Source organism: Megalobrama amblycephala, linkage group LG21, assembly GCF_018812025.1.
Source record: "Megalobrama amblycephala isolate DHTTF-2021 linkage group LG21, ASM1881202v1, whole genome shotgun sequence".
Classification (NCBI taxonomy): Eukaryota; Metazoa; Chordata; class Actinopteri; order Cypriniformes; family Xenocyprididae; genus Megalobrama; species Megalobrama amblycephala.
Window position 1 is genome coordinate 28,888,022 of NC_063064.1, and position 14,827 is coordinate 28,902,848.

The window sequence follows — 14,827 nt, forward strand, 5'->3', positions numbered from 1 at the left end:
TCCGAGGTACCAGAGGATTAGAAGAGCTCACTCAATGATGAGAGTGTTTCCAAACCTCCTGGTACATGCAGTGACGGACATACCTGCGGTCGTGTTTTCATTGTCGATACCGATGGCATTCATTTTACGACTTACCCGGTGATGCTGATGTAAATACTATAGCATGATGGATAAGCTCTTCGAGTTAGGCTACGTCTACACTCTAAAAAAAATAATGTGTTGGCTCAACAACAAAAATTAACGCAACAGATTGCATCAATTTTTTTGAGTTATGACAACTTTGAGTTAATTTACATTCCAAGCTACATTGAATTATTGAGGAACTTAATAATCTGTAGCATAAACACAAATTTTTAAGTTGATTACTCAAAAACATTAAGTGGCTCCAACTACCAGAGTTGGTAGCCCTAACCAAATCTTATCTATTTCAGTTCAAATCAACAGCTATCATAGCACATGCTAACACAACTTATTTAACATGTATATTTAATTTACAAATAAGATATTACTTGTCTCTGGCATTATAGTGCAGTCATCGCTTATAGAGTAAATGTAGTGTTAATATCTACTCTTCAGCACAATGGTAACCACAAGAACTTCAACATTAGTCTTTTAAATGTCAAACATATTTCAACATATATTCTTCTTATCCAGTCCTATGAAAAGCATGCTTGGAACTAGAAATCCACTGCCTAATTTCCAAAGTTATCAAGATATTCATTACGTTACTACAACTTAATTAAAAAAAAAAGGCCAATTAATGCAGAAAGTTGAGTTTAAATTACAGACAATATTAAGTTGATGTAATGATCAACATTATTATGTCAGCAGAACTCAACAAAATAATGTTTGCAACTTAAAAGTTTTAATTAAAACCATAAGCAGTGTTCTTCTATGGCATCACTGAGAAAAGCCCATTTTTTAACCTTTATTTTTAATAATGTACCAGGCACATACTGGTATAGACATAGATGTCTATCGGTACAATGCGTCACATGACTAAACATGCGTCATCATTCTTGAATGCCTCCATTTCTGCAAAAGTATCCACTTTGGAGAGTGTCTTAAAAAAGCTCAGTTTTCACAGGACAAAAAACGCCTTCTTAGTGTGAACGGAAGGCCAAAAAGACGAGTGTATCTCGATTTTTGTAGACGTATAACATTTAGAGGCTCAGAAGGATGTTTTTGATGGCTTTTTGAACGTTTTCCAAAAGGGATAAGACAAGAGTTCACGTTTAACAAGACTTTGCTCATGGTTGAGTCACCCCTGGCCTTGCCCCTTCGTCCTCGAGATGGAGGCGGTTCTGGGTTTGGCTGCTGACCCACTTGGAAATCCAGCGCTGTAGCTTCAGCTTACATGGGTCGCTTCTGTGGCAGGTTCCCAGTGGTACATACCCTGCGATAAGGAGCTGCAAGGGAACTATTGTTCCCTGAGCCCAGTCTGTCATCGGGGGCTTGTTGAGCAAATACGCCCAGGTATGACCGCAGTCTCAGCATCTCGCACTCCACCTACCTGTCACTTCCAAACCTGAACCTTGGAGAAACAGAGGTCCTTCTTTAGGAAGAAGCCAAGTGTATAATGACATTTTTGAACTGTCATTAGCACTCATAATTGCCCTTACAACAGCGGTTATTTAACCACGTCCACCAAACAAAACTAGCCACTCTGCATACCTCGTATCCGAATAACGTGCCATAACAAATGCCTTTTTAACATAGTCAAATTAAATTGACACAAAAGGAGGTTTGTAAATGTGAAGAAGCTTGATGGATAAATTGGCAGATGGCAACAAGGCTTGAATGGCGATTTGGGCTGTCACTCATTTATCTGTCGTAGGTCAATTGCACCTTTAAGAACCACATTTCCACAGACACTAAAATTCCCCTGCACTGCACAAACAGGAATGGTTTTCTCCGCTCTTCAATGGAGGGATGGGATTTCTCTGTGGTGTGACCTAAATTTTTCAGGATTGTAATCTAAATGGGAAGGGACGAACCGCAGGGCTTGTGAAAGCGATCGTATGGCCTCCTGAACTGGGACTGTAGTCTGCGAGGAAACGCTCTCGTTAAACTGCCACTTTCAATCAGGAGTTCGACCGCGTCGGCAATCGCGGGGCCGCAGCGGAGGGAGGGAAGTGGGTGGGAGAGACGTCTCTCGCTTCATGAGCTCGATCCAGGATCTGCTCCCTTGACGTGCGTTTGATGGCGTTACATCACAGGCCAGGAGCCCCGAAAACAAGAAAGTGCATGTCTAAATTGTAAAGCTTGATTTGCACCATGGCCAATTTTCATATAACACCCTAACCAGATTTTATCTTGACTTCAGTCATGGGACTCCTGATAGCCCAGTTTTAAGGCACATCATTTTCACATCCAAAAACAACACAGTTTAGCGCCAAATAAAGGCAGTCTCGAGATATTCTCATGTGTGCCATGTGTTGCATCACTAAAGTCACACATTCGCTATTCTTCAAATTACAGATGCCGAAGACGTGCCAGTCTCAGAAGCTGCATGAAGCTCTCTTAAAGACTCATTCATCATGGTAAAACGGTCATCCTCCATTTCAGAATAAACAGGCTGTCGTCTTTAATACATTCATTCATGGGTGGCCACCCCTGCCCACCCAAACAGCCCATTGGAAGGTCTGGAGAGGTAATTTTCTTTAATAACATACCGTCGTAGTTTGAACATGGTTATTAAAAACCACCACTATTCTGGGCTTGAGGGGTTTTGTGCCAGCCGACAGTCCTGCATCTCTGGACTAATTCCGTAAGAGTAGGAGAAAAATTGCTGAGCAACATTTATGACTGAGCATATTTTTTTTTACAGAGTGAGACTGACACAGTATGTCTCCCTTAAACACTGGTTATTATTGTTAAGCATTTAGTGATTTAACTTGCTGTAAAACATAAGTATTAAAGTGCCATTCCAGACCAGTTTTTTGAGGCCCATTTACTTAAGTCTAGACAATGTGCAATACATAATTAATCTCAGTATACCAGCCATTACTAAAAGATTTTACATGCACAGCAGGAGAAGTATTTGCCCATAAAATCTAAAAATATTTGTATAATTATAATTTTATATGACTAATATAAATATTATATATATATATATATATATATATATATATATATATATATATGACCACTTTACAGATGTATATGTGTAGATATATGTAAATAAAAAATATTTTAATAAATTGAAAGTATTTATTTATAAATTAATAATATTAAATAAACATAAATAACTAATATTATAATATTAAATAAACATTGGTAGTAGAGTTTAACTTTTATTAATATTATTCCAGGAGCTAAATATTCAAGATGTTTGAAAGCACAAATGTCACGCTGTTTATAGTCGTCAGTTAATGGTGACGTTGCTCAGGCTTCTGTCTCAGTTCTGCAGTGATGTTTTCACAGTCCAGAAGCACAAAAAATAAACAATTCTCCGTTACCTCGGAACGGTAAGGCCAGGAATGAGGAACGTTTAGCAGGCAGCTCTAGTGAACCATAGCTCTCCAAATGAATATTGGCACAACCAGGGTGTGGATGCACTCTAAGAAACGAACCGTGAAAGGCAGGAAAACCTGTTTATTATCAATTACATGGAAAATATGCACCTGTCACTAACTCTTATTGCTGTTATGAATTATTGCCAGCTTAACTGTGTAGGAAAGCATCTGGAATACGTTGAGTTTACATCGTAATACAGCCAGTATCATGCTTCTTTTAAAGTCAACATGAAATCAGATTTCACGTCCCTGGTTTTATTGTGCACTATGTAGTGCATGATATTGCAAAGAAAACAAATGTTTGTCTTCATAATCTTTCAATATAATATACATGCTAATGTTAACAAATAGCTATTTAGCCATTGTTTCATGCTACTGTTGTAGAAAATGCAGCCTTGTTAATAGTTAATGCATATTTTTTTTAATGCCAGTTAATGTTATGAATGTGATTTATGTTGACTTTAAATATGTTCTATGATGTGGTTATTACTTGATTCAATTCTAAATGTGCGTGTAATCCAGTCTAGTGATAAAGCTGCAATGTTATTCTCTCTTTCTTTAGTTTTCAGAAAATAAATTTGCTAATGTGCTGCAGAGCTATATTTAGACCCCTGGCCAAGCTCTGGACTTTTTTTTATAGGCTAATTGATGTCAGTGCTGTGTATGTGCACGGCTAACACAGAGCCAGAGGGAGCAGCCGGTAAAACACTGCTGGGTTAAGAGAAATACACTGGTGTTAATAACCAGCTGACAGGTGCAGGACCCTGAACTACAGTACGGTGTACAAGCCCGGCGCTCTTGAATAATTAGAGAGTGCAAAGGCCAAATAAGAACCACCTGCTACAATTTGGAGAGCGCTAGTCACTGCAGTCTGCTTGCTGCTCGTCGCCTGCTGAAGAAGCTGTAACTAAACCTCACCCTCAGCTTGTTCCAAACCTGTATGATTTACTTTTGTCCAATAGATCAGAACACATTTTGAAGAATGTTCAAAGTACCGCTGTTTTTGGAATGTAGCGCACAAATTATATAACTGTTATAATGATGCTGTATTGTCTTTCATGCAGGTTACAATGTTACGCCAGTAGGTGGTGACAAGTTACCTATATGAGTGAGTCATTGAATCATTTCATTCAAAACACTGATTCACTCAGAAACAAAGCAAGTGGCTGCATCCGAAATCGCACAGACTAATCACTTAGTCTGAATAAATGTATGTTCTATGAATGTGTATAGTATGAATGTAATCTGGATGTACTACCTTCACCATGTTGTCATTATCATGTCAGTATTTACAAAAAATCTTATTCAACCCAAACTTTTAAACTTTAAAGGGTTAGTTCACCCAAAAATGAAAATTATGTCATTAATGACTCACCTTCATGTCGTTCCAAACCCGTAAGACCTCCGTTCATCTTCGGAACACAGTTTAAGATGTTTTAGATTTAGTCCGAGAGCTTTCTGTCCCTCCATTGAAAGTGTGTGTACGGTAGACTGTCCATGTCCAGAAAGGTAATAAAAACATCATCAAAGTAGTCCATGTGACATCAGAGGGTTAGCTAGAAGTTTTTGAAGCATCGAAAATACATTTTGGTCCAAAAATAACAAAAACTACGACTTTATTCAGCATTGTATTCTCTTCCGGAATCCTTTCCATTGAATTGATTCCACTGAATCCTTTCATCTGTCGAAGTTGGTAATGCACTTTTACATCGCCGTGGTTGTTTTTGGCGATTAGGACATCCGCGACATGCACACTTACGCACTATTTTAAAAAATATAGCAATACCAAAATACAAACAATGTAGAATAGCTTGAATACAGCGTGCGTCTCCCTCAGACTGTAAACGAAGCTCGGGCGCACTAGATAACATGTCAGCAGCGTCTTACGTCAGCAGCTTCAGTGCGGAGTCGTGAACCACACTCCGGAGCAGAAGGGGGCGGTAATGCACCAATAAGCTGGATGCCAACCGCCGTAAAACAGAAAAGAAGAAGAAGCGGAGTCGTGAGCGCTGATTGACAACAGACCTGGAAGAGAAGACAATGCTGAATAAAGTCGTAGTTTTTGTTATTTTTGGACCAAAATGTACTTTCGATGCTTCAAAATGTCACGGATGTCCTAATCGCCAAAAACAACCACGGCGACGTAAAAGTGCATTACCAATGCCGACAGATGAAAGGATTCAATGGAATCAATTCAATTGAATCAATTCAATAGAAAGGATTCCAGAAGAGAATACAATGCTGAATAAAGTCGTAGTTTTTGTTATTTTTGGACCAAAATGTATTTTCGATGCTTTAAAAACTTCTAGCTAACCCTCTGATGTCACATGGACTACTTTGATGATGTTTTTATTACCTTTCTGGACATGGACAGTATACCGTACATACATTTTCAATGGAGGGACAGAAAGCTCTCGGACTAAATCTAAAATATCTTAAACTGTGTTCCAAAGATGAACGGAGGTCTTGCGGGTTTGGAACGACATGAGGGTGAGTCATTAATGACATAATTTTCATTTTTGGGTGAACTAACCCTTTAAATGGCCACAAATGGAGAAAAATGGTCATCTACCAGCAGGGGTTTAACTGGGCCAGCCATACTAACCAGCCAATCCTTGACCCTTGAAGAATGTTCAGATTTTGAATTAAAGTGCCTTGGAACGCACAGCATTATTCAATGTGTTGATGTAATTTCAACTGAAACAGGAAGACTGGGCGGGACATACTGAACAGCTCCTCCCCTTTTTAAAATAGCCAATAGAGTTTCGTTTATATCACAGCTCAACCAGAGCCGTTGAGCTTGGTAAAACCTCAGTTTCCTCCTAATCTCTAACCGTTTTTTCTAATCTCTAACCATAATTTCAACTGAAACAGGAAGATAGGGTGGGACATATCGAACAGCTTCCCCCTTTTTTAAAATAGCCAATAGAGTTTTGCTTAGATCACAGCTCGGCCAGAGCTGTTAAGCTCGGTAAAACCTCAGTTTCCTCCTAATCTCTAACCGTTTCTCCTCCTAATCTCCTCCATATCGCTTTTTAATACAGTATAGAATTCAAATGGGTCCAATACGTTTTGTGCTTTGTGCTCTCGTGTCTCTAGACCGGAGTAGACTGTGAGCGCTGCGGTTCGTGTGTAACTAACGTGAAACCAGACTTCATTCGCCTCAATGGCACTGTCTTAATCATTCCCTATCCCCTATATAGTGCAATATGTGCCATTCACTATGTAGAAAACAGTAACTGTGTGAACAAGTGACCGATTTCAGCCGCAGCTTCAGCGTCTGTTTATAATGTAGGGGGCGGGACGCTTTAGATCGCATTTGATTGAACAGAAGATCTGATGAGAAGCTGAAGTCCGCGGTGACGTTATGAAAATCTGTGATCTATTTTAGCGGAAGTGAGAGACTGTAAGTTTTGACTGCTTATCTCCTAAATGCAAATGTTGTCATTGTTTTGGAACACACCAGCTTATTCATAACCTTAAGGCTAACATATTCATACTAAAAGCTAAAAAACTTAAATTTTGATTTCAGGGGGACTTTAACCGTGGATCAGATTTTGAATCAACGTTTTTCTTTCTTGCTTGAGAGAGAGAGAGAAACAGTACAGTATTTGAAGGCCTGTGTTGAGAATCCGCTGAGTTGTTCTTACATCTGTGCATTCTCCAAATAAACAGGCTGTCAACAGCCCGTCTCTCCTGACATTGTATACACGGCACACGGAGAAATGGCCAATACAAATAGGGTTAAGCTGAACCATATTGCATTTTGGGGCTTACGTAGACAAGCTGCATTATCACACTGAACAAATGTTTCTGAAACTCATCTACTCTACCAGCCAAACTGACTGCTTTGTCTTTTGTATGCCAAAAATGCCATGCCAACTCTGCGTCTCCTTATGACACTACACTCTAGAGTTTACACTAGAAATGCATTGATTTCGTATGGGTGTTTCGTAAGGACACAGAGGGTTTGTGAAGGTGACGTTCCGTCATGCAATGAAAAATTGAGAAAGTTTTAACATTTATTGCAACAAACTGAGAATGATCAATGATCAGTCCAACATGGTGAAATCTGGACAAACATACAAAATTGAAAAATTAATAGATTCCAAATAAAAAGAAGAAGAAAGCCAAAGTAAATAAATATGTCAACAAACTTGAATTAATATGATCTGAAACTACAGCTGTGGAAATAAACAACCCAAAGATGCACAGATGGGCTACAAACACTTGCAATTAATTATTCATTTTCCACAAATATTGTTGTTTTCGGGAAAGACTCACAAACAAAACATTGAAACATTTGCACCCTCTGCGCTGCTGATTCTGCCTTCATTCTTTAACCCGCAACCTCCCGTAGTGTTAAATCAAAACATAGTCAGACGTCTCTTTCGCTCTTATATTTCAGTTTATGCTTTCTTTGCTGTTTGCAGTAAGCTCATAGCTGCCAGGGAAATTGCCTTCATTAATGGCAGACTGTTTACCTAATGAATCAGACTCTTGCTTTAGGTGCAGCCTGTGGTGCAGTGACGGTTTCTTGGCCCTTCACGGGGGCTGGTTGGTTTTGTCCAGTACAGCTGGAGACTTTGTCATTAGCTATGTTTCAAATTTAACTTAAAAAATGGAATTTTGCATCAAATATTTGAGAATAAAGCAATCCCATGTGTTTAAGAGAACAAAACTGTCACTTCCTGGAAATTGGCGCAAAATAAAAATGGAAGTTGCTGCAATCAGCGAAGTCACTCTGGCCTTTTTTGTACATCATAAATTTATTTGCGCCTCAGAGCATGCAGACAAAACGCTGTGTTATCTTGCCTTCGGTGGCGGATGCCTGGTGTTTGGAAACGCAAACATGAGACATTTCTGGGAGTTTATTATCCCCAACCATTTTGATGACAGACTTTGGCTCAGGCATTTTAGATTGGCAATCCTTCCAATGCAATATCCCAAAAAATAGGTGGATGGAAACATATCTATCGTATGAAGTGTGCAGTGCTGCTTGGAAGATTGTAGACGAAGCAACAATGACAAAATAAAATGTTGTTGTAATGTTTCTTTTGCGCATGATGGAAACAAAGAGCTTAAGTCATTGATCAGTGAGGGACTGACACCTTAAATGACGAATTCAGCTGAAAAGTTAACTATCTTTAGTCATTTTTATGTCAGCATTTTGATACTATTGTTTTTATCAAAAAATATGGATGTTCTTCAAATCAACTGGTAAAACGTACAAATGTTTTGTTTTGTACAAATGATGTCACTTCCTGAATGATCTCATTAAGGAACTGGCTTTGTTCAAAATATTCCAATTAGAGAAAGGAAAAAAAGAAGAAACACATATAGCTGCTGAAATTTCAGCTTTGCATAAAAGGAAAAAATGAGCAGTGTTGGGGAAAGTTACTTTTAAAAGTAATGAATTACAGTATTGCGTTACTCCCTAAAAAAAGTAACTAATTGCGTTACATTACTTTTGCGTTACCTTTTCTCACCTGCGCTGGGCTTGCTTGTTTCCTTTTTGTTTTAATAACAACAGAAAAGTTCTATTTTTGGCAAATGTAAAGGCCCTTTCACATCAAAAGTGAAATGAATAAGCCTCAGGATGAAGGAAATGCATATTTACACCTGACCAGTAGAGGGCGCAGCTCAAACAAACCTCTCAGCTGTGCTGCCATTCTGGATTAAAGAAGAATAGGATACAGAAGAAGAAAGTTCAACACTCTTATTTCTAAATCTAATCTAAAGTCATTTTTGTTTATTAGTATGGTTGAATTAGATCATTGAAGGCCAGCAGCAAAGACACTGGTTAATAAAGTGAGATTAAATACATAAAGTATACTGTGGTGGTTGATTATGATTTCACTTTTTAACTTTAGTTAGTGTGTAATGTTGCTGTTTGAGCATAAACAACATCTGCAGTTATGACGCTCAAAGTTCAAAGCAAAGAGATATTTTCTTTTAAAGAATTCTACAAAGAACTACAACAAATGGCTGGTAGGGACTACAATGAGCTTCTTCCTGGGCTGGTGTCACTTCTTCTCGAGTCTCTCCATCATTGTGCGACTTCGGTTTGAACATAAAAGGCTGAACAGTTTCTGACATTTTCAGTGAGTCTTCGTGAGGTAATCGACGCCGCTAACACAATGTGCTAACATGAGCTCTTGAAAGCCTGCGCTCTGCTTAGGAATAGCAGCTCGTTTGCATTTAAAGGGACACACACAAAAACGGAGCATTTTTGCTCACTCTCAAAAAGTGACAAATTTAACATGCTATAAAAAATTATCTGTGGGGTATTTTGAGCTAAAACTTCATATACACACTCAGAGACTTATTTTACATCTTGAAAAAATGGCATTATACCACCCCTTTAATATAGTTAATTATTACTGGTTTGCATAAAATTCAGAGATTGCATCTCACTGTTCTTATTCATTTTGAGGAATACTGAATGTTTTCATACAAGTGAGATGAGTAAATGCATGATCGCATTTAGTCTAGAACTACAATAATCATCATGTTCACACAGTGCAAACAACACCTCTGCACTTTATTCCTCTCAACATGGGGACAGGAGAGCTGTCAGTCAATACATGTGAAAAAATAAATGCATTACTTATTTGAAAAAGTTAGATATTTTGCTGTAAATTGAAAAAGTAATGTGTTACTTTACTAGTTACTTGAAAAAGTAATCTGACTAATGCTTGTAATGCATTACCCCCAACACTGAAAATTACATTGTAAAATATATGAAAACTGTTATAAATAGAACAGTAAAACTGACAATTAGATAGGTGGGTAATGTAGTTTTAGTGAAATTATATCAAATGAACATCTTTTTTCTTTAAAACAACAACAAAAAAAAAAAAACTAAGTGTGTAATATTTTATTCAATATATTAAAACGTATGAAGTGTACTGTATAATACATATGTACTTTGTAAGACCCCTATTTTGGGTGGGCCTTGAACCTTAATTAGGGAGGTCAAACACCCCTATGTATATGGAGCATATCTAATCAGATCTAGCAACCCCCCCCCCCTTTTTTTTTTTTCTCTTTCCATCACTTTTCTAATCTCCATCTCTTTTCCTGTCTGTCTCTTATATGTTCCTCTCTCTCTCTCCCTTGTTTAAACTCCGTCTTTTCCTGCCTGTCTCTCTCTCTCTGGTTCTCCTCCACTGTCTGATGTCTCTCTCTCTTCTCTCTTTGTGTGATTGTGTGCTGGACATGTCTAAGCTTGTGAGGTACGGTGTTTGATGTCAGTTAATTTCTCCTGGTGCTGACAGCCCAATGGTCCCGACGAGGCCTTCGCCAACTTTCGGTTCCCAAGGCAGTCCCCGCTGTAATTGTGGACCCGCCATCCCCCTCCAGTGGATTACAGGATTTCTGCCAATTTACCTCCTGGGATGATGTTGCTCTGTGGGAAAAAGGGTGCTTACTGGAGACTCGCACACAAGATATAGCCTGATGCTAGAGAAATATTTATTTGAAAACTAATTAATAGACCTTTTTTCACATTTCCGCGTTTCTCAGAAGCTGAAGTCGTCGTAGTTGGGTAAAATTCTATAGCGGAGAATGAGAGAATACATTACATATATTTTTTGTGTTTCCATTTTCTCAAATAGCAAAAGAAAAACTCCACAATAGTGTTTTCACAACTTTCAAAAAGAGGAAAAAAATAGAGAGCAATTGATAATGGCAGACAGAAGAGAGAAAGATGTCATTTTTACCGTCACTCCCATAGCCGCTGTATTAGAAACACTCACAGCGGCGTTAACTAGTTTTTTGTAATTTGATGCAAATGTTATATAATACTAAGTATAGTGTTATAAATGTACATAAGTTTTGTTCAAAATGAAAATATAAAAAACTTTGCAGGATTTACGATATTGATGACCGTTAAAATGCGTCATCATAGTCTGTGAAAAGGGTCTATTGTTTTGGAAGGCTTAGAGAGGCCACTGTTTGAGAAGTGCAGTGGATGATGGGAGAATTTATGGGAATTTGTGTCTGTCTGTCAATCAGTCTATCTATCTATCTATCTATCTATCTATCTATCTATCTATCTATCTATCTATCTATCTATCCATCCAATTATCCATTCATCCAATTATCCATCCATCCAGCTGAATTCATCCGTCCATCCAGCCGAATTCATCCATCCATCCATCCATCCATCCATCCATCCATCCATCCATCCATCCATCCATCCATCCATCCATCCATCCATCCAATTATCCATCCATCCAGCCGAATTCCTCCATCCCTCCATACATCCATCCTATTATCCATCCATCCATCCAGCTGAATTCATTCATCCATCCAATTATCCATCCATCCATCCTTCCTTCCGAATTCCTCCATCCATCCATCCATCCTTCCATCCGAATTCCTCCATCCATCCTTCCATCCGAATTCCTCCATCCATTTATACAGTCAAATTCCTCCATCCATCCATCCACCCATCCATCAAATTATCCATCCATCCAGCCGAATTCCTAAATCCCTCCCTCCATCCATCATCCATCCAATCAAATTCCCCCATCCATCCATCCATCCATCCATCCATCCATCCATCAATCAAATTCCTCCATCCATCCATCCATCCATCATCCAGCAGAATTCCTCCATCCCTCCATCCATCCGATTATCCATCCAATCAAATTCCTCCATTCATTCAATTATCCATCCATCTAGCTGTATTCCTCCATCCATCCATCCATCCATCCATCCATCCATCCATCCATCCATCCAATCAAATTCCTCCATCCATCCATCCATCCATCCATCCATCCATCATCCAGCAGAATTCCTCCATCCCTCCATCCATCCGATTATCCATCCAATCAAATTCCTCCATTCATTCAATTATCCATCCATCTAGCTGTATTCCTCCATCCATCCATCCAATTATCCATCCATCCATCCTTCTGAATTCCTCCATCCATCCATCTAGCCGAATCACTTAATTCTATCTATCTATCTATCTATCTATCTATCTATCTATCTATCTATCTATCTATCTATCTATCTATCATCCAAATTCCATCCATCCATCCAATTATCCATTCATCCAATTATCCATCCATCCAGCCGAATTCATCCATCCATCCATCCATCCATCCATCCATCCATCCATCCATCCATCCATCCAGCCAAATCCATCCATCCATCCATCCATCCATCCAGCTGAATTCCTCCATCCATCCAATTATCCATCCGTCCATCCAGGCAACCAAATTCCTCCATCCATCCATCCATCCATCCATCCATCCATCCATCCACCTGAATTCCTCCATTCATCCAATTATCCATCCATCCATCCATCCAACATCCAACCAACTTCCATTTATCTACATGTTTTAATTAAAACATACTGTTGATGACAATATAGTATATGTCATAATGCATCTTCGTTGTGTTGTCCTCATTATCAATAACAAAATCAGAACATCATGTCAATGAAAATTTCATTAAAGAAATAAATTAATGCTGAACATAATGATACTATTTATTCAGTCTAGTTTATTGTGCCCTTTACGAAAGACATCGCCTTAAACATACAAGGGAAAGAAAGTTACCCTGTAGTCTAGTGTTGATGGACGGGGAACCATCTAGAATAAATAAGTGGCGACCCCCCTGGCACTGGATCAACAGAGCAACATCAGTTACTGTTGTGAGCATTCAGCCTGCCTTTAATGGATACGTTAAAAACGACATACGCAAACACAGTAACATAATAGTGCTTCTCCCCTAAGAGCACTACCGTGTGTATTTCCCAAACGTTTTTGGCTTATACTGTGTGATTTCCCAAGGCCGAAGTGCTTGTGTAACATCTGATTTTAATTGTTGGCATTGTTCCGGGGGAAAGACCCCCCATGGCAGCGATCCACACCATCATTTAAACAAAATATCACTGATGCTACTGTTGAAAGACACATTGTACATGTGTGTATTTGTAAAATCTGTAACGGCACCACTTTTCTTTTGAGAAGAAATAAAAGTTGAACATCAGCTTTATTGCTGTAATCTAGTGTGGGGTATTCTCCCGGCGCAGGACATTTTAAATTAACATCTCTCAGTGAGGAGGAATTGCTCTCGCCATTGTGAGAGAGGAAAGATAATCTTCGCTGGTGGCAAAGTGCCCAAACTTAGGCTTCGTGGGAAGTCCACACTCCCTTCCCCGACATCTGCCAATGAGTGCCTTCAACGACACCTCACTGTCTCCAGAAGCAAACAGTTTCCAAGAACACAGTAAAAAATATATGCATGTTACTTTAAGGAGATATTTCTACCTGACATGGTGCTTAAAAACTATTTTCATTGGCATAAAAACAGGTTGATGAGCTTCAAATTGTTAGTGTTAATTGCTTGTTGGTGCCTATTATTTTTGTAATTTGTCTTGTAGAGAGTTCTCATGATCTTGGAAAACCTGCAATATCAGTTATTTTAAAAGGCCTGGCCTGGAATGAAGAAAGTGTCATTATCTATGTATAAAATCTGCATATCTACAGATCGACTAAGAGACTTGAGAAATAGTGTATAAAGGGATAGTCCCCAAAAATGAATATGAAAAGAAGATATTTTGAAGAGTGTTTGTAACCAAACAGTTTTGGTCACCACTAACTTGCATTGTATGGACAAAAAAAAGGGGGGGGGGGACTATATCCTTTAAGCATCAAACACATTTTAATTCTGTCAACTTCTCAGCCTAACTTTTGTCAATCTATAGAAAAAAGCTAAAAAATAATGTGCTTATGTCAATTAAATGCCGCATCAGTCATTTTTAGGCATTCGTAAATTGACTCATGAAACAACGATTCACTTAAATGATCCATTCAAAAACAATGATTCATTCACAAATGGGAATCCTGCATTTAGTTTTTTAAGAATTAAACTTCCAAGCCCATACCATCAAATTTGACCATCATTTTATAGAAATCGGACTATTGTAATTTACATTGCTTACTTTCTAGTCCATGAACCCAAAATTGCTGATACAAACAAATTTGATTTCTCTCATTTCTCTCCTCATGCCCCCTTCAAGCCGAACACGTTTTCAACCTCTGAAACCATTAGTGAGAATTTATCACTGCTGAATCCTGCAATAAGTCACTCAGCAGGCTCCGACTTGCCAAGTCCTAAATTTCCTGACGTGTCGGGGCCTGAAGGAGCGCAGAGGCCTGATAAAACCCTTCGATGATTCCACTTTCCCGGAAAAAGCAGCGAATGCAAGTGTTCTCCATATTATGACTGCTTGGAGATGTGAAATGTGTGTCTGTTGGAGAAAGTGCTGCACTGGTGTGTTTCACTGT

The 14,827-nt window shown here is 38.7% G+C and overlaps 1 long non-coding RNA gene across 1 annotated transcript in view; it reads right to left on the reverse strand.

Moving 5' to 3' along the window:
* Positions 1-10,548: 10,548 nt before the first annotated feature.
* The window catches only part of LOC125256722, a 58,598-nt gene continuing 54,319 nt past the window's right edge, over positions 10,549-14,827 (reverse strand). The window contains exons 3-4 of the long non-coding RNA XR_007182168.1: positions 11,019-11,075; positions 10,549-10,929 (exon numbers count right to left, since the gene is read on the reverse strand). This is a non-coding gene — a long non-coding RNA (uncharacterized LOC125256722). The remainder of the gene's footprint in view (positions 10,930-11,018; positions 11,076-14,827) is intronic.